The sequence below is a fragment of the Rhinoraja longicauda genome, chromosome 1, assembly GCF_053455715.1.
Source record: "Rhinoraja longicauda isolate Sanriku21f chromosome 1, sRhiLon1.1, whole genome shotgun sequence".
Taxonomy (NCBI): domain Eukaryota; kingdom Metazoa; phylum Chordata; class Chondrichthyes; order Rajiformes; family Arhynchobatidae; genus Rhinoraja; species Rhinoraja longicauda.
Window position 1 is genome coordinate 51,323,306 of NC_135953.1, and position 21,846 is coordinate 51,345,151.

Below are 21,846 nucleotides of genomic sequence, written 5' to 3' on the forward strand. Positions count from 1 at the left end.
TCCCAATCATAAACATTTATTCCTCAGCCGGAGAATTTGCTGTGGCTCCAGACTAAGCCAATGATTTCAAACTGTGCTATTGATCAATACCAAAGCGTAACCTGGACACAAACATTCTACTGAGTCATCCACTTTATGCAACTCCATTAAATTTATTGTAAATAAACTCCAAATTGTGTCTCTGTACTACATTTTTTAAGTGATTTTCCTTCCCAGGATTAATCAGCTTTGCAATTTATTCGTACTGTACAGTTGGTTTGCATCATGCCCATGTCAATAATAGATGTGGCTTAGTAAAGGTTTTTAACTCTTCTTATAACGTCTATCCCATTCCATGTTTTAAAAATGTTTCTCCTTTAACATCCTGTAGCCTGCTTTTAGTGTTAAAATGACTTGTCCCATCTTAAGCAAAGAAACAAAAATGATGGCCATTGTAACACAGCCTTATCTCATCTTGACAAGCCATCTCCCAACACATAGTGGGAATGTTAGCTCTGATACCACTGCTTTAGGCATGAAGTCAATCCTTCATTTACCTTTTGTGCCAACAGTTACATTATGATCCAAGCAGAAAACATATCCATTTTCTTTGTCTTTTTGGTCCTTGCATCAAATTTAATCATCAAACCGAAAAGCTGGATACTTGCCAAGCTAAAGAGACAGCCACACAAACCACCGCTACCCAGCATGTTTCTCACCAACGCCAGATCCATCATCAACAAAATGGACGAACTAAAACTACAGATATCAGCAAACAAACTCGTGGAGGACTGTTGCATTCTCTTAGTAACAGAGACATGGCTTCATCCACTTATCCCAGACGGAGCCATTGAGCTAGCCGGGCGTACAGCGTTTCGTTGGGACAGAAACATCGACTCCGGTAAGAGCAAGGGGGGGGGGGGTTATGCATTTACGTGCACAACAACTGGTGCACTAACATCCAAATCATAGATAGCCACTGTTCTCCTGATCTGGAGTCCCTAACAGTTAAATGCAGGCCTTTTTACCTTCCTCGCGAATTTACAGGGGTTATAGTAACAGCAGTCTACATCCCACCGAATGCGAACGCTAGCACAGCTTTAGGCTACCTGCTCGGTGCAATAAACTCACAACAGAGCACATATCCAGAAGCAGCCCACATCATAGCCGGGGACTTCAATCATGCAGACCTAAAGTCAGTTCTCCCGAAACTTGAACAACACATAAGATGTGCTACCAGGGGGAAAAACACACTAGACAAGGTTTACTCAAATATTAAGAAGGGTTTCAGGTCAGCACCACTACCACACCTGGGGCAGTCAGATCACCTGTCCATATTCCTAACTCCAGCATACACCCCACTCAGGAGGAAAGCTCCAGTCACCATAAAGACTGTTAAGACATGGCCTGAAGGAGCTTCCTCGCAGCTGCAGGATTGCTTCGAAAGGACCAACTGGGATATTTTTGAGGATCAGGACTTGGAGGAGTACACATCAACTGTACTTTGCTACATCCAAAACTGTGTTGACAATGTCACCGTCGACAAACGCATCCGGTTGTATCCCAATCAGAAACCCTGGATGACAAAGGATGTCAGGTCTCTCCTCAAGGACCGTAACACCGCCTTCAGGTCTAGTGATAGAGCTCTATACAGTGCTGCTAGAACCAACCTGAAGAGAGGCATCAAGGATGCCAAAGCGTCCTACAAGAGGAAGATTGAGGACCACTTTACCAACAATGACCCACGGCGGGTATGGCAAGGCATCCAGCACATCACCAACTACAAGACCAGCAACCGCACGACTGCCGACGGCGACGCCTCGCTGGCAGAGGAACTTAACTGTTTCTTTGCTCGTTTCGAGGTGAAAGCTACAGTGGCAGACATAACACCCTCTCCAGCACCTGACAGCAACACCTTCACAGTGCAGGAGTATGATGTTAAGCGCGTGCTCAGAGCAGTGAATCCCAGGAAAGCTGCAGGCCCCGATGGTGTGACGGGCAGAGTGCTGAGGGAATGTGCAGACCAATTATCTGAGGTCTTCACAAAAATCTTCAACCTGTCCCTTTTAAAATCCACCATCCCTCCCTGCCTGAAGTCCGCCACAATCATCCCACTGCCGAAAAAGTCTGTCATCAGCGGTCTTAACGACTACCGTCCGGTAGCACTCACTCCGGTCATCACAAAGTGCTTCGAGAGACTGGTCCTGCAGCACATCAAAGCCAGCCTCCCCCCCACCTTCGACCCACACCAGTTTGCCTACAGAGCAAATAGGTCTACAGGGGATGCCATCGACACTGCTCTTCACACTGCACTGACCCACCTTGAACACCAGGGGAGCTATGTGAGGATGCTCTTCCTCGACTTCAGCTCTGCCTTTAGCACGGTCATCCCGAGCAGACTGGTCACCAAACTTTCCGACCTTGGATTTTCCCAAACCATCTGCCAATGGATCAAGGACTTCCTGACCAACCGCCCCCAGACCGTCAAAATAGGCCCTCACCTCTCCTCCACCATTACACTGAGCACCGGCTCACCACAGGGCTGTGTGTTGAGCCCCATCCTTTACTCCCTCTACACTCACGACTGCGCCCCCACCCATCCCACCAACACCATCATCAAGTTCGCGGATGACATGACTGTGGTTGGACTCATCTCAGGAGGAGATGAGACAGCCTATAGGGATGAAATCCAAAGGCTGGCAGCATGGTGTTCAGTGAACAATCTGGTCCTGAACTCCTCCAAAACAAAGGAACTTATAATTGACTTTAGAAAAACCAGTGTAGAATACGACCCACTCTACATCAATGGGGTCTGTGTGGAAAGGGTACCCGCTTTCAGGTTCCTGGGTACGCACATCGCAGAGGATCTTACCTGGTCTACCAACACCATCACCACAGTAAAGAAGGCACAGCAGAGACTCCACTTCCTGAGGATCCTCAGGAAAACCAACCTGCAGGAGAAGCTCATTGTTGTCCTTCTATCGCTGCTCCATCGAGAGTGTGCTGGCATACTGTATAACCACATGGTATGCCAGCTGCTCAGAAAAGGACAGGAAGGCCCTTCAGAGGGTCATCACGATGGCCCAGATCATCGGCTGCTCACTGCCCTCCCTGGAGCACCTGTTCAGCCTACGCTGCCTCAGTAGAGCAGGCAAAATAATAAAAGATCCATCCCACCCCGGCCACCGTCTGTTTGTTCATCTGCCCTCTGGTCGACGTTTCAGGTCGATCAAATCCCGAACAAACAGACTTAAGAACAGTTTTTACCCCAGGGCCATACGAGAACTGAACACTACCTTTGCACTAGGCAACACCGTTAAAAAATCTTGTACTTAATATAATTGTATTTATGTATTTATTTGTTTTTTGCATTTATTGCATATATGTTTGTACGCACCGTCAGGATTGGCTATTTTTTAATTTCGTTGTACTCGTTGCAATGACAATAAATGAATATTATTATTATTATTATTATTACCTGTTTTTTTTTTTATCACCAGTGGTACATAAAAGTAATTTGATCTGGATTAGATTGCATTAGCTACATTGGTAGGTGAAATTAAGTTCAATGGAAACTTGGCCTGGCAAAATCCAGATGCCATTCACCTCAATGCATCAGTCCTTTTTCTGGCTTCAGTCCATATCTAATTAAATCACAAATCACATGGTGCATGCTTCCACTCCTATTGGCATAAATTGGAGCTTTTAGGTGTATCCCATGAACTTTATTGGTCATTCACAAATAAACTTGGGACCCGTTGTGCTGAGGTTGTGAATAAGACATCCTTTCAACGTTCTCTGTCCAGACACCTGCCCCAGCCTCAATTATCAATGTATGAGAAATCATTACTTTTCCTGGGCTATTCATGCTATGGATATCAACGTTACGAGTTGTGATTATTGTTTCAATGATAAACCAACACCTTGCAGAAGAATGGGGGGGCATGAGTGACATGGAATTCCATCTTGGCAGATGATCACATGTGGGGGTAGCAATGCACAAGTGTCTCCTTTGTTACACAGTAACTCCAAGAATACCAGAGGGAGAGGTTGTTTACAGTCTGCAGATCTTCCCAAGTTGCAGAACATGGGAGCTTTAAATACAGCTCCTGCTGTGAACCACATAAATTGCTCTGTTACTGGTTTTGAGCTTAATTCTGAATGTAAAACATCAGAACACTGGGTTCAATTAAACTTTGGCCAATTTTCTGTTGTGGGGGGTTTAACTGAGTGTGAGCATTATATGAAAAACATTTACTACACCAAAGAAGGATGAAATTCAATACCCGAGTAATCCCAATTCATTCAGAAGGAAAGGAAGTCTGTTTTCAAAGCAAAAGAAACTGACCCTACACACGATTCCAAATTCCCTGAAATCATCTTTTGTTGAATTGTCTAATCAAGCACATCCTGAGTTTTATTCACAAATTATTATTCCTCATGAGATTATTCTTCAGTATTGCTCAGGATGGGGGGAAAAAAACGACATTTGTTTATTCATTATAGAGAAACATTATTCACTTGTAAAGCAAAGCTTCACATTGTCTGCATTCATACACAACAAATATTATGAAGCATGCCTCAATTCTTCTACCATGCACTTATTTACATGAGCTCTGACCAGTTGCTGGATGAAACATTAAGCAAATATGCAGCTCCTGTGAGACAAACACCGGTTAAACAAAAACAGAATTGAGAACAGCATCTGCACCTATGTTAACTGCAGATCTTTAGTTCAGAACCTATAAAACTGAAATTAACTAACACTTTGCCTACATCTGTAACCCTTTATAATTAGCAACGGGGGTGGGGGGAAGAGGAGGAGTCAGCTGAGATGTTATTGCACAATGCAAATTTATGAAGTAGTATGTTACAGAATATCAAAGATTCAATTTCAAAACTGTAAAAACATTTGCTGACTCATATTGTTCATGCCAATTCATATTCAGCTTTTCCCATAAGATTGACTTCATTAAAAGATACAGGTATAAATTACCCTGCAGCGAGCTGATTGCAGTACTGCATAAAAGCCACTATAAATGTGATTACTCTTTTCAATTAAAAAAAAAGTAAACTAAAGAAAATTGCCAACAATGCTGACTATCAAACTACTTTGTTTGCTGTAAATTTACAGTAATTAGAATAAGTGTATACCACTGTACATACTCTAACAGCAATTTAAAAAGGAAAAGGAATATTGAATGTGTAAGGTATGAATATTTACTACGGATTGCAAAGGTGTAGCATAACTTATCTATAGATTTATTTCTTTTTATCTCCATGGAGTTAACATTTCCTTGAGACACTGCAGGTACCCCATTCACATATCTCCTTAGATCACTAAACACTATCACTATCACTGCACAGAATTTTATTTACAAAACATGAATATTTTAACCAGTAATGTTAGGGACCACTCAATGTATGGACAGAAATATCATCAACTATAATGTGTATTATTAGTTTAATTTCAAGATACAACATGTAAACAGAACCTTCAGCTCATCTGTCCTCGCCAATTATTGACACCCGTTCACACGACTTATGTTATCCACTTCCTCATCACGCAAGGGACAATTTACAAGGGCCAATTGGCCCACAATTAACTCATAAACCTGCAAGTCTTTAGAATGCAGGAGGAAACGAGCACCTGGAGGAAACCCACACAGTCACAGTGAAAACAAGGAAACTCCACACAGGCGGCTTCCAAGGTCAGGATCTACCAACTGAGCCACTGTGCCAGCCAAACTGTTCTGATTGCTTTTAAAAGATATCGTCCTGTAATAGCACCCATTGAAACATACAATATTATCATGGGGCTTGAAAGGGTAAATGCAGAAAGGGAATTTTCCCTGGCTGAGGAATCTGGAAACTAGGACCCACAGACTCACAGTAAGGAGCATGGCACTAAGGGCTAAGATGAAGAGAAACCTCTTCACCCAGAAGGTGGTGAATCAGGGCAATTATCTTCCCTGATGTGTCATGAAAGCTCAGTCAATTATTTTATTTGTAACTAAGATTGAGTGATTCGTGGATACGAAATGAATGAAGAGATCTGGGCACTGAGGAAGAAAGTGGTATTGAAGGAAAGGACAGCATGGGAAGAACTTGCAGAATCGCACAACAGATTTAAGTGGCCATATGGTCAAGTGTTCCTTTTTCTTTTTGTCTTCTTCAAAACTAAGTTACAGTTTTAAAATAAAGCCATTCAATGTATAAATATCAATTGCAATATCACTCTATGACTACATAAACTCTATACATATAAATGGAAGCAGACCAAAAAAATAACTTAAATGGTTGATTTTGAGTGTGCAGTCACTGTGGTGACTGATTGCATATTTAAGTTATTTTCAGATAATTATCAAAAGATGATAATATTATTTATTGGTGTGCTCGCCTAAGTTAAATGGCAATAAAACCATGACAATGTTCTGTAGAAAATATATCCATATCTGGATTATCTGATGTTCACAAATAATTACAGATAGCTATGGTTTGGTTACAACAATGATCACCTTACATTATTGGGGAAAAAAATGCTAATTGTCTGAATAATATTTAGCATAGGATAACAAAAGAAGCAATTAACTACAAAGATGCATCTTCATTGATTAGTCCAGATGAAATCAATTGTGACAATAAACTGTACCTTTAACTAAAAACTGGTTCCTCTGAAAACTATATTTTAATGCCACTAATTGTGTGAGATATTAAACAAGACGGTGATTTAAGGTGAGCTGAAAAGAGAACTCAAGAGGTGCTTATTGTGAAATATATTTTTACACAGTGAATGGTAACAACTGGAAATTCTCAATCACAAACCACAATTTAAAGCGGAGTTCACCATTTATTTCAAACGTACAATGGGTGACTTCAAAAGAAGTATATTGGACCATAAAAAGCAATTTAACGAATGCAACATTTTTAATGGACTGAGCTGTCAATATCTCTGCTGTAATGTTCTGATTTTGTGAAATTTGACTTCCAAAGTATGATCAATAATATGACACAATGTTGCAGCTTTCACTACAGTTGACTGATTTCAGTTGAAGTAAAGACATCAAATTCAGTTTTAAGTTGCAAACAAAAAGAGTGTGCGTATCATCTGCGTGTGTACAAAGGAATTGGTTTAGTACTAAAGGCAGAAATACTTCTGATATCACAGGAATTTTGGGACAGCTATGAACAATTTGTTCTACATAATACAATGACCCAGCAAATGGTAAAGGATAGCCAAAATTAAATTAATCCTGAAGAGACATCTCTTTATATTAAAACAGTTGGCCAAAAAAGACACAAAGTGCTGGAGTAACTGAGCGGGTCAGTCAGCATCTCTGGAGAACATGGATAGGTGACGTTTCAGGTTGGGCCTCTTCTTCAGATTGATTGTGGGGGAGGGGGGTGAATCAGGCCAAAGTGTGGCAGGTAATAGGTGGATGCAGGCAGGGGGGTGGGGGGCCTGGTTCAGTCTGAAGATGGGTCACCACTCCATGTTCTCCAGAAATGCTATCTGACCCATTGAGCTAATTTAGCAGTTTGGGGCCTTTATAGTTTAGTTTAGTTTATTTAGAGAAACAGTGCGGAAATATGTCCTTCGGCCTACCGAGTCCGCACCAACCAGCGATCCGCACACATTAACACAATCCTACACTAGGGACAATTTACTTTTTTTTATACCAAGATCTCGGAGGAAACCCATGCAGGTCACGGGGAGAACGTACAAACTCCATACAGACATGCACCTGCAGTCAGGATCAAACCCGGGTCTCTGGCGTTGTCAGGCAGCAACTCTACCGCTGCGCCACCATGCCGCCCACTTGCTGGTTTTGTAAACTAGCATCTGCAGTTCCTTGTTTCTACTACTAACAGGTTTCATTTGGTCTCCTTTCAAATTCTGACCGTCTCTACCCTAAAATGTTGACTTTGTTTCTCTTCCCACAAATGCAACCTAACCTGCTGAGCATTTCCAGCATCTTTGGTTTTTGTGCCAAATTATAATTACCCTATAAAATGCACGTTCTAATATGGCGATGCATGAAGGACCAGTTTCAGTTTGTTCCTCTGCAATATGTTAATTTTCTGCCTGTGCCTTGCACAAAAATACTTTTCTGATCATTAATCTCCAAATTTCTCGATTTTTTTCTAGTTGCAATCTTAGACCAAGCAATTTGCCATCCACAAACTAATGGGACACTGAAATTGATTACCATGAAGGAACACTATTTTTTGTTTGTTAATTCTGCATTTACACAGAGCAGAGAAGTTCAGAGATTTATGCAACCAATTTCCTAAGCAAACAGATCACAAGAGCACAGTCAGTGGGCAAGCAAACAAAGGACTTATTCAGAGAGAAATCAAGAGAAGAGCTGTTGTTTCTGATGCAGAAAAGCAACTGCACCAGAAGTGAGATGTACAGCCGGTGTGGGTACAGAATTCTGATAAATGAAAGGTCATTAACCTGAAATGTTAATGGTTTCTCTCTCCACAGAAACTGCCTGACGTGTTTAGTATTTCTAAAATCTTTAATTCTTTGATCTCCAATATATAGAGCTTGCAATTTTTTGCTGAGAATATTCTGCTCAGAATTCAACAGTAAAAATATTTCCAAGCAAAGACTAAAATACAGCCAACAGCTGTGAACTTGCATTCCCTGAGTGGAACTGATATCAGCGATCAATGACAATGGGTTCAATCTTGCAATCCCCCTGGTAGACCTTGTGAACATAGTTCACCACAATCATGTGGAAAAATATCTAAAGTGTCTCTTGGAAAAAAAATCCTATAAAGCATTTTATTCTGAATCATCTAAAGCAGTGATAAAAGTTTATTCTGCATGAAATAGCACATTGAATCTTAGATTGCATAAACATAAGAACAGAAGAATTAGGAGGAGTGGCCACCTGAGACTTGGAGCCTGTGCCACTATTCATCAAGATCATGTCTGACCCTCTTCCTCTTCGAGTTACGATCAAGAATGTCGGCACCCAGAAATCTTGAAAAGGGATTGGCGCATAACTCATATGATTGACACATAACTCATATTATATGGTTCATGAAAATTAAAATGACGACAGAACGCACGGAAAAATAGCGAACTACATGTCTTGAATCTGCACCACTGAAACTGCTAACATCTTCTAATTATTTTAGAGCTGGTTAAAAAAACGTCACATAATAAAGTAAACAGGATTAAGAGAATCACTGCAAGTGAAGGTTCACCTGAGGAAAATTTGTGACAGCTAAACTGCAAACATCGTTTCTCAAAAAGCCAGAATATTATGAGCTCTCAGGTCCTGTGTAGAGCAGGAGGATGTTGTATGAACATTATAGCAGTCAATTGTGACATTGAATGACACTGTTAGGACACGGCTTCACAGCTCCAGTGACCCAGGGTCAGTCCTGGCCTCTGGTGCTGGTTTCTACCTATAGCTTTCCAGGTTTCTACCAACAGCAATTTCCTCCCACATGCCAAAACCATGCAGGTTGCTACATTAATTGTTAGCTGCAAATTGTCACGGGTGTGCAGTTGAATGGTCAAATCAGGGGGAATTGATGAGTATGTGAGGCAAATAAAATGGGATTAATAATATTGGATTAGTGTAAAAGGTGCTTGAAAGTTGATGAACAAAAGGGCTAAACTTTATGAGACTATGACTATTGCCTAAAATTTGTATGTAAAAGTCCTTCAATTAAATTTCCCCAACCCTGTATGTACTGTTGTGGCTGCCAGTGCAACTGGCAGTGCATTCTATCTCCAGGGTTAATAGCAAAATCTCTCAATGACACCGAAATGGGAACACCTAAGTTTAACTTTACACAAAGAGCCTTTTTTAGGATCTCACATTACGAAGAGATCTTTAAAATGTTTGCACCACAAAAATAATTTTCTAGTGAAACCTTAATGTTATCATTGCTGACAGTTAATGTTTCAATGTATCAAAAAGGCTTCAATATGCAACATCGAAAATTTGGCCCAATCCTGGGTTATGGGATCCTTCTTGATTATGTGACACAATAGATTAATTTAATGGAAATGCTGCTTGAGTTTAAAGGAAACAGATTACGTTGTGCATTTCCCAGTCCCCTTTCCCCTCCTCAGATACCTTACCACACTCCCATTCTACCTGTCATTTTTCAGCATACCTAACCAGCCTACTCAATCAGTTTGGATTCATCTAGCTTTCCTGAAACATTGATAGTCAGGAATTAAGGAAATTGGAAGGCTTTATTTCCAGAAGATCTCTTTCTATACTGTGGTGTCAACTATGTCCATACCTTAGGGTGACTGAGAATAGCATCCACTCAGTGATAATTGCTAGCATGCAATAAGCAAATATTATTTAATGGCTATAAATAAATATTCTGTGATAAACTAGAGACATAAAACACTGCAGGTGATGGAATCTTGACCAAAAAAATGAAAGGCTGAAAGAACTCAATGGGTCAGGGAGTTGCTGTGGAGGGAATGAGCAGAATACACCAAATAGCGGCCCACCTTCAGACCGATGGAGTAAGGAGCTAGCCATTTTAATTGCCCTTCCCACTCCCATAGCGACCTTTATCTTTGGCTTCCTCCATTGCCAAAGTGAAGCGACACGCAAAATGAAATTGAAGCACTTCATATTCCATTTGGATAGCTTACAAACCAATGGTATGAACATTGAATTTTCTAATTTCAAATCATACCCACCCCCTTTTCTCCTGACCCCACCCCAGTGCGCATACATTTCTCCCACAATTTCCTACTACCCTAGTCATTCAACTGCTTTCCGCTCCTCTGAATGCACAGCTTCCATATTTCCTTTATCTTCCCTCTTTCCTCTTCCACCCATATCCTTCCATCTGGCTACACATTTTGCGCTTCCTCTTCTTTCCTCAGCTGACACCCTTTTGTCTGCCTTTCACCTCTAACCTTTGACATTTACTCCACCCATCTGTCACTCAGGCCTCCCCCCCTCCTCATCCATCCAGCTAATACTTGCCAGGCGATACCCGGCCCCACCCCTTTTCCATCCATTTTCATCCCTACTCCTTGAGTTCAAAGAAAAGTTCTGACCTGAAATGTTATTTGTCCATTTCCTCCACAGTTGCTGCCTGACCCACTGAGTTCCTCCCATCTTTTTTTTTTTCTCTGTGATAAATCATAAACTAATTTATTACATATAATCTCTTGCCCAGGGTAGGGGAAATCGAGGACCAGAGGAAATGGGTTCAAGATGAAGAGGAAAAGATTTAATAGGAATCTGAGGGGTAACTTTTTCACACAAAGGGTGGTGGGTGTATGGAACAAGCTGCTGAGGAGGTAGTTGAGGCTGGGATTATCCAAACATTTAAGGTGACAGTTGGACAGGTACATGGATAAGACAAGTTTGGAGGGATATGGACCAAGTGCAGGCAGGTAGGACTAGTGTAGCTGGGACATATTGGCCAGTGTGGACAAGTTGGGCTGAAGGGCCTGTTTCCACACTGTATCACTCTACGACTCTATGACTCTATAACATATCTTTAAAATAATAAAGCATGCCTGTCAATGTTATGACAAAGACATTTCAACTGCTTCCCTCACAACTATCCTGTCCTACACAGTGTGCTGTTGATTTTCTTTTTCAGTTTAAAAGCACTAGAATGACAAGTTAACAGCACAATGTTTTGATGATTCAAGCTCTGTTCTTATTTTTTTGTACTGGAAACAATGTCAGGAGGACATGAAACCAGCTAGTTCAGTTTTTAACTGAATTTTGAAATATTGTTCGAGTAGGGTTTTTCTGTGTCCACCACTTCCAGCTCTAACCACCACCTGAAACATTATTGAAATGACAAAATGCCCCTGGTTTGTCATAGATTCCCCATGTGAAATTTGAGGCAACTTTAATGAAATGGAGTATTTTTCTCCAAGTTTGGGTAACTATCAATTTTGCTACATCGTTGGTAGTCTGCTGGGGTGGATTGCTTGCACATTCTGCAACTAGGGGAGATTTATTTATCATCTGGTCGGCTCATTTTGGGTCGAGACCTCAGTCTGAAGAAGGGTCTCAACTTGAAAAGTCACCCATTCCTTCTATCCAGAGATGCTGTCAGTCCCACTGAGTTACTCCAGCATTTTGTGTCTATCTTCATTTCAGTTGCCATTATCTTTGCAGATATCATAAGATTTCCATTGCGCTACCAATTCTTGACAAATGTTCAGTGTGATAATCTGCACGTAATCATAGAAATGATCAAATAAACATTGGCCTAGAGTTGTGGACAGCAACAAAGACAAAGCAGTTGCCATTAACTACAAAAAACGTGGCATGTAAAAATAGACAATAGACAATAGGTGCAGGAGGAGGCCATTCGGCCCTTCGAACCAGCACCGCAATTCAATGTGATCATGGCTGATCATTCCCAATCAGTACCCCGTTCCTGCCTTCTCCCCATACCACCTGACTCCACTATCCTTAAGAGCTCTATCTAGCTCTCTCTTGAATGCATTCAGAGATTTGGCCTCCCCTGCCTTCTGAGGCAGATAATTCCACAGATTCACAACTCTCTAACTGAAAAAGTTTTTCCTCATCTCTGTTCTAAATGGCCTACCCCTTATTCTTAAACTGTGGCCCCTGGTTCTGGACTCCCCCAACATTGGGATCATGTTTCCTGCCTCTAACGTGTCCAACCCCTTAATAATCTTATACATTTCGATAAGATCCCCTCTCATCCTTCTAAATTCCAGTGCATACAAGCCTAGTCGCTCCAGTCTTTCAACATATGACAGACCCGCCATTCCTGGAATTAACCTAGTAAACCTACGCTGCACGCCCTCAATAGCAAGAATATCCTTCCTCAAATTTGGAGACCAAAACTGCACACAGTACTCCAGGTGCGGTCTCACTTGGGCCCTGTACAACTGCATTAGGACCTCTTTGCTCCTATACTCAACTCCTCTTGTTATCAAGGCCAACATTCCATTGGCTTTCTTCACTGCCTGCTGTACCTGCATGCTTCCTTTCAGTGACTGATGCACTAGGACACCCAGATCTCGTTGTACGTCTCCTTTTCCTACCTTGACACCATTCAGATAATATTCTGGCTTCCTATTCTTACCACCAAAGTGCATAACCTCACACTTATCCACATTAAACTGCATCTGCCATGCATCCGCTCACTCACACAATCTGCCCAAGTCACCCTGCAACCTCATAGCATCTTCCTCACAGTTCACACTACCACCCAGCTTTGTATCATCTGCAAATTTGCTAATGGTACTTTTAATCCCTTCATCCGCACCTGCACATATTAACAAAATTATTATTGCAGGGGCCAGATTATGACTTACGAGACTATTATGACTTATGAGACTATTAAAAAATTTACCTGTAACTCTTGATTTCATTTGGAAATGAAATGTGAACCTATGGTGAGGGGCTGATTGAATACTTCAAAAGCATATGATTATTGTTTCATCACAAATTCTCAAAACATATTTAGAGCACACTCAAAAATGCTGAAAAAAAGGAAGCCATATCTTACAGATACCATTAACCAATAAATTGGACAGCAATGTTAGTTTCTATTACAATCTTTATCCACCTGTTTTTAAGCAAAGAAATACGTGTTTGAGATCAGCACTTGAGTCAGAGCATTTCCTGTCTGTGCAGTATGAATAATCAGTTTTATTAATCATTATGATTTGCATTGTCTGTGGTAGTCTCTCGGCCTCAGTTGCCTCAACTTCCTGTACAGGTGTCGTGCAAAGAACACAAAGAATATTCAGTATTTCATTAACACATTCCACATAACGCTTCGCTAGCTCTCCAGGAATACAAGGCTCAGTCATATGTATTTAGTTAAGTCACAAGAGCAGAGAAAGTCACCTTGCAGGAATGAATAACACCCTCACCCTTCCTCATGCATTAATGTAGTGGAGGGTACAGAAGAAAAAACACTAGTGAAATCCAGATTTTACTTTAATTATCAAGATTGTTTGAAATTCAACTAATCGAAGTCACCAAGAGATCTTCACTTAAGGGGCATTTTAAAAATAAATAGGCATGGTCCATTTAGTTCCGTGAACCAAATTCTACAACTTTAGAAACTGATTCTTGACTTTCTGTTTGTATTACGACTTGCCATTATTGCCCGCCTTCTCTCTCTCCCTTTTTGTTTCATCTGAATCGTCTGACCTGCTGGCCATGTCCCAGTAAGCAAGACAATAAAATATTTCACAGAATTTGCCTCATTAGCAACCTGTACATGGACAAAGGAACTCAGGGGCCTCTTAACGGCTACATTATTTCACCCCTTTGTTCCAACCATTGCTTTCCCCCAACCTACTCTGCTAACTACATTAATTGTTCTCTCACAGTTCTGACGAAATCCTGAAATGGTTTCTGACCTGAAATGATAATTGTTACATCTTCCAAATGCTGCCCGATCTTCTGAATGTTTTTCAGCATTTATCTGTTTATTAGTTGGTGCCAATTCTATCCTTGCTAGATAAAATTGTTATCCAGTATTTTCTGCAAAGCGAAAGTCACATATATTCCACTCTGGCACGAATGACCCTCATACTGAGTCATTTGCAATTTTTCATTTAATTAAAATAGACTAATAAAAGTTATACAGCGATTGGGAGAATTGTAACTTCTATCTAAGCAAATCCAGTAAAATTAAAAAAAATTAAAATCAGAAATCATGCACATAGAGTTCCAATTTCTTTTTTATGTTACTAAATGATAAATGAAGACCATTCGTTGATGGGATGTGGTTTACAAACATCTACAAGTTGATTCTGCCCATAAAGTCAGAAAATACATTAAAATGACTATATCTCTACAGTATTGTAATGAATAACAAGAGAGAGAGATAGAGAGAGAGATAGAGAGAGAGATAGAGAGAGAGATAGAGAGATAGAGACATAGAGAGATAGAGAGATAGAGAGAGAGAGAGAGAGAGAGAGAGAGAGAGAGAGAGAGAGAGAGAGAGAGAGAGAGAGAGAGAGAGAGAGAGAGAGAGAGAGAGAGAGAGAGAGAGAGAGAGAGAGAGAGAGAGAGAGAGAGAGAGAGAGAGAGAGAGAGAGAGAGAGAGAGAGAGAGAGAGAGAGGAGAGAGAGAGAGGAGAGAGAGAGAGAGAGAGAGAGAGAGAGAGAGAGAGAGAGAGAGAGAGAGAGAGAGAGAGAGAGAGAGAGAAGAGAGAGAGAGAGAGAAAAAGAGAGAAAAAGAGAGGAAAAGAAACAAGTTCTGCCTCAGGAACAGGTACAATACGTCAGACTTTTGAATTTAATGGTATTATGGGAGCTCGTTTCACCTCACCTATTGAGGTGCCCAAAAGCAGGCATTCCTAACCTGGGAGCAGCATTGTATTAAATGCTGGAGTAACTCAGCAGGTCAGGCAGCATCTCTGGAGAGAAGGAATGGGTTTTGGATCGGAAACGTCACCCATTCCTTCTCTCCAGAGATGCTGCCTGACCTGCTGAGTTACTCCAACATTTTGTGTCTACCTTCAATTTAAACCAGCATCTGCAGGTTTTTTTTCCTAAGCAGTATGTATTCGATGTATTCGAATTGAGAGACAGGCTAGCATCTATTTAACAAACAAATGATGATTATTGTAATATAGAACTGTAGCTGCTAGACAATATATGACCATAAATCCCCTCTCCATTCGGTTGAAGTTACCTTTTCAGTTTACATCAGTTTACAAGATTGCTGTTCTGCAGTTTCTACCAATCATTTACAACATAACAGGTATAGTAATGAAAGGTAAAACTGTTTTGTTAAACATTGCACCTGGAGTACAAGTGTAGCTCTATTTTGTAACCAGCAAATTTATATTCCCTGGAGCAGCGAGTCTCATCTCATTTCATGTTCATAAGCCATGGGAGATGAATTATGCCTTTTTGCCCATTAAGTCTACTCCACCATTCAGTCATCTTTTCCTCTCATAGAAACATAGAAAATAGGTGGAGGATGAGGCCATTCGGCCCTTCAAGACAGCACCGCCATTCATTGTGATCATGGCTGATCATCCACAATCAGTAACCTGTGCCCAACTTCTCCCCATAACCCTTGATTCCACTAGCCCCCAGAGCTCTATCTAACTCTCTCTTAAATTCATCCAGTGCTTTGGCCTCCACTGCACCCCAATTTTCCTGCCTTCTCCCTATAACCCTTGACACCTTTGCTAATCAAGACTAGGTCAATCTCTGCCTTAAAAATACCCAATGCCTTGGCCTCCACAGCCATCTGTGGCAATGAATTCCATAGATTCACTACCCTATGACAAAAGAAATTCCTCCTCATCACCTTTCTAAAGGTAGGTCCTTTTATTTTGAGGCTATGCCCTCTGATCTTAGAGTATTCCACTCGTAGACACATTGTCTCCACATCCACTCTATCCAGGCCATTCACTATTCGGTAAGTTTCAATGAGGTCCCCCTCATCTTTCTAACCTCCAATAAGTACAGGCCCAGTGCCATCAAATGCTCATTGTACATTAACCCAATCATCCTCAGGGTCATTCTCATAAACCTCTTCTGGACCTTCTCCAACACCAGGACGTGCTTCCTCAGATATGGGGCCCAAAACTACTCACAATATTTGAAATGCAGCCATACCAATGCCTTATACAGCTTCGGCATTACATCCCTGCTTTTATATTCTAGTCCTCCTGAAATAAATGCTAACATTGCATTTGCCTTCCTTACTACTGATTCAACTTGCAAATTAATTTTTTGGGAATCCTGCACCAGCACTCCCAGGTTCCTTTGCACCTCTGATTTCTGAATCCTCTTGCCATTTAGAAAATAGTCTACGCCTTTATTCCTACTAGCAAAATGCATGATTCCACACTTTGTTATGCTGTATTCCATCTGCCACTTCTTTGCCCACTCTCCCAACCTGTCCAAGTCCTTCTGCAGACTCTTTGCTTTCTCTACACCACCTGCCCCTCCATCTATCATCGTATGATCCCGAAACTTGGCACAAAGCCTTCAATTCCCTCATTCAAATCATTGATATATATCGTGAAGACTAGCGGCCCCAGCACCGACCCCTTTAGAACACTCCTAGTCACTGGCAGCCAGCCAGAAAAAGTCCCCTTTATTCCCATAGGTTACATTGGCAAATAATCCAGAACAAGTGTTGGGAAATCAGCCGAAGTTTGCATTTTGCCATTGGATTCTCCAGGCATTTGTCCTATCAGCAGCAATCACCCACGTGAAAATTCAGATGTCTCGATATCACACCAAACATCCAGATCATTACTTAATCAAGTGAAAAATAACCGTGGAATTGTGCATTCACAATTAGAAAGGCCACTTCGAGAGTTTTCAAAATAACATGCAATGAATTACAATGGATCAATGAAGGATAAAGTCTCTGTAATACAATCTTAAAAAGGAATAAAATGCATTCCATAATAAGTTTGCGAGGACAATACACTGTATTAAGTTTCTTTGTTCACCTTCTAATCACCACTGAGTAAAGGTCAAACTTGCTTAACTATTTTCAGAGGCAAACATTTCAACCAGGAATCAATCTAGTCAACCTTGTCTCTTTTGCCTCCAAGGCAATTAAATCCTTTCTTAAATATAGCTTAAATATGGTGATCAAAGCTGTACACGCAATCCCAGGTGTAATGTTACCAATGCATTGTGATGTTGTATTAAAATGTTAATGCCCTTTGCAATGAAGGCAACACGTCCAAGTTTCCCTAATTACCTTCTGTGCCTGCATGCTAAACCATTGTGTTTCATGTACTGGTACCACCAATTGTTTGCACATTTTGTAGTCTCGCCCCATTTATATGATTTCCTTTTCATTCTTCCTTCCACAATGGATGACATTACATTTTTCCACACATTTCACTTTACCTATCAACATCTTGCCCAAACTCTACTATGTCACCAACATTCCCTCTGATCTCCCTACTACCATTCCTCTTCTTTGTAACCAAAAATACATTTGTTTTTTTATTACTTTTTCTCCTTTGATGAGGAATCCCTGACCCAGAACGTCAATTCTGCTTCTCTTTCCTGATGCTATCTGACCTGCTAAGTATTTCTGATGTAAATTAAGATTTTTTTTTGAGGTTTGTGCTAAATAGAAAATATTTCCACTGCAAAACTCTATTCAGCACGCCAAGATACCATCTACAATAGAACAGACCCCAAACACTTTGTAAACAAGAAGGTCTTTATTCCACTGACTTCAGAATAACAAAACAAGGCTGCAGATCATCAGATAATGATTTGCCTGTGAAGCATGCAGAACAAAGTTTTTCCACTGTATCTCATGACATGTGGCAATAATAACAAACCAAACTAAACCAACTTGCACTGGAATGAAGCCCAGGGTTGAGTCTGAGGAAGGGTCTTAACCTGAAACACCACCTACTCCATTTCTCCAGAGATGCTGCATGGCCCGCTGAGTTACACCAGCATTTTGTGCCCATCCCAGGGTTGAGGGCAGGACGGTGGAGTGAGGCCAGTGGTCAGATCTTCATTTGGAATGATGGATCAGAATTTCAAGACTCAGGTTAGAGCATTGGTGGCGAGGTGGGAGTTCATGGTTAGCTGGTGAGTAGGGGTCAGGAGAACCTTGTCAAAGTTTATGGCAGTGGGGAGATAAGTATTTACCAAGATGATAGTGGTTGTAGTCCAATGATAGTGGTTGTAGTCCAATGGTGAGGGGCCTTGAGGAAATTCACAGCCAGGTCCTGGTAGATAATTTAAAGATAACCCTCTATATGGTTGGTTCCAAATATTGGATTCTACTGTCCGTTTCTGGCCAGGCAGGACCTTTTTAAGTCTTACTGACACAGGCCTCATGTTTGTTGCAGAGCTGCTTTGCAACAGCCAGTGTGCTCTGTATGCCATCCATACCAAAATGAATTTTCTACAGCTTTGGACACCACTGTATATGTTCCAAAAGCTCATCATACACATAGACTTTGCCATCTTTCAAGAACGATTCAGTGGTCACTTGATGCTTGTAGCAATTATAGTGCAAGTGTACCGTGCCGCATGACAGAATTCATAAGCCATTATTGAAGAATAAGCTTTGTATCAAGCAAATGTAACTTGTGTTGCAGGTTTTCAAGTTTTCTTCAGAGGTGAAAGTAGCCATGTTTGTGTTTCCCATTTCATTGAGAATACTTTTCAATGCCACTGATTATATGAGTAAGCTTGGCAGGCAAACAACAAAGAATAAGCTTGAATTGCTATAAAACAACGTGCTGCTCATTGTGTGACCTGAGAGATACTACATTTCCAGTTCAATTTATCTAGAATTAATCAAATAATCCTGCAAACATAAAAAAGCTGGATGCAAGGTATATCAGATTTATAAGTAAGACTAATGGATGCAGATGTGACTGCATATTCAATGGACAGCTGTCTAAATATTTATTTTGAGTTACAAAGGTACTCTGATTCATGGTTTCCTAATTCCTGGACAAAAAAAAAAAACATCAAAGAGTATATGTGAGCATTTTGTTGCTTTAAGCAATCATATCCTGAACCTTTGAGGTACATGGTTAGTGAAGCCACCTGATGAATTTTAAAAAAAAACAATCACACAAAAGCTTAAATATTGCAAAGTTGAAACAACACGCATGGATATGTTATGGTTAATTCAGATATTTAAAAAATTTTAGTAGGAAGATTGCCTCAAAGATTTGCAACTTTCTTGGAACATATTGCACCAATGCCTGCAAATTTACCATAGAATCAAGGAACTGCAGATGCTGGTTAAATGCAAAAAAGACACAAAGTGCTGGAGTAACTCAATGGGTCAGGAAGCATCTCTGGAGAACATGGATAGGTGACATTTTGGACAGGGCCCTTCTTCAGTCTGATTGTGTGGGGAGGGGGGGGGGATATAGCTGGAAGATAGGAGGGACAGGACTGGATACTGGTTAGGGGTTTCTTTGATAGGCAGATGGTTGAACAAAAGCCAGAATATGAGGTGCTGTTCCTCCTGTTTGCTTATGAGATCACTGGCAATGGAGGCCCAGGGCAAATAGGTTAGCATGGGAATGGGGAGAGGATTTAAAATGGGTAGCAACCAGGAAATTCAGTAAGCCTTGGCAGACCTGGCGAAAGTGTTCTGCAAAACGGTTGTGGTCACTTGTTTTTGCTGATGAACAGGAGGCACTATATGCAGTCGATGAAGTTAAAGGAGGTGCAAGTAAACCTCTGTCTCACCTGGAAGGACTGCTGGGGTCCCTGGATGGATGTGAGAGAGGAGCAGCAGGGACAGTGTAAGATTTGAGAAGTTTTCCCTCATTCTGCAAGCAACACCAAACCAAAGAGCTGCAGTTTGGACATTTTAAACGGGAGACTGGGGCTGATAGCGGAGAAAGGCTGCGGTCAGTTTACCAAGGGATGTCACAATCTGTGGGTCCTAAGATGGCTGCAGGACCTCGTGACCAGCCACAAAAGTAAAAACCTTACAGCCCAGTCTCTGGGTTTTCTGCAAAGCCGCGGCCAGAACAATGGATGGGTATTGGCCATGCAGAAACCTGCGAAACCAGGTCGAAGTCCAGACACTGGGGCGCTGACATCAGCATACTCACAATGCCCCAAGCCGACCTACACAGTTAATCTCGTTAAGGGGGCACAATAGCCCATAGAAAACTACCTGGTAGGTGATGGGAAACCAGTTAAACCCATCACCTCGCAACGAAATACCAATTAACACCGTCTGGCCATCCCCGGTACCCCGGACATAAGCGCAGATCAGAGAGAAAACTCAATACATATCTTTTAAACAAAGAGATCCCGAGATCTGGCGGGAGATAGGACGGGTCAGAATAGTATAACTGGCCACGACTTTTGGGTTTTAAACTGAAGAAGAAATACTGCAAGAAAAGTCAAGTCAAACGGATGCAGGAGGAAGAAAAGACAGGCAAGAAGAAGCGAAGTGCAAGAGAGAGGAACCGGCACGCAACTCGAGAAGAAATACTGCAAGAAAACCTGCAAGGAACGCAAGAAACGGAAGGAAGAAACTCAGGGGACAAGCACGACCCTCATGGAAAGCAGCGGAGAAGCAGCACGAACAGCCAGTAGCCCCAGTAATAGCCCCATGGTGAGCATGTACTCCGATCCTGCACATCCTGGGCACAGTTTAGTGTAGAGGGGAGGGTGGTTTGAATAAACGTGGGTGTGTAAATGAATGTGTGTTGGTCAATTTTGCGATGTGTCGTACGTTCCCCATCTTACAGTCGTGTATATGTCTTGTAGAACTGTGCGTTTTAGAATTCATAGTCAAAAGTATTCATGTAATTCGGTATGTGTCTTATAGATATGTCTTATAGAACTGTATAAGTATTCATGTACAATAGTCCCAAGCGCTCAATAAAAGCCTTTTTCCATTTAAACCCTGGTCTTCAAATCTGGTCTGGTTGAGTTTTTCTGCACTATAAACGCTCCTGCATCTAAGTCCAGTGTCTAGAACCGTAGGGGGTGAGTGGGTCGAACCACTCACGGGGAACCAGTGTGCGCGGCCTGGTCAAGGGATCAGAGCAAGGCACGGGGACCTTAGGTCGGGCGAAAGCTCGGCGCAGAAACCCCTTACAGATAATGGCGACCACGAAGGGACACTTGCAGCAGGACGATAGTGTACCAGAAAAAGATTTTAAAACTAGGGATGTAATGGACGAGCGCATTGCGGACTATGTTTTTAGCAAGGTGAATATCACCAAACAATGGATGTGTGGTTTGTTAGAGGACAAGCGCCCACTGGATGCAGCGATCCGGTGGACGGCCAGTAAAGCCCACAAGAAATCTGTAGAGAAGGCGGTCTGGCTGACCTGCTACAAAAAGCAGGTCCAGCTTTTGGACCGCGTGGTTGTGGCACAGGCAGCCCAGATCAGGGACCTTCA

The 21,846-nt window shown here is 41.5% G+C and overlaps 1 protein-coding gene across 4 annotated transcripts in view; it reads right to left on the reverse strand.

The window, feature by feature from the left end:
• Nucleotides 1-21,846, reverse strand: part of pde4d (phosphodiesterase 4D, cAMP-specific) — an 805,358-nt gene that overhangs the window by 425,636 nt on the left and 357,876 nt on the right. The window lies entirely within an intron of this gene.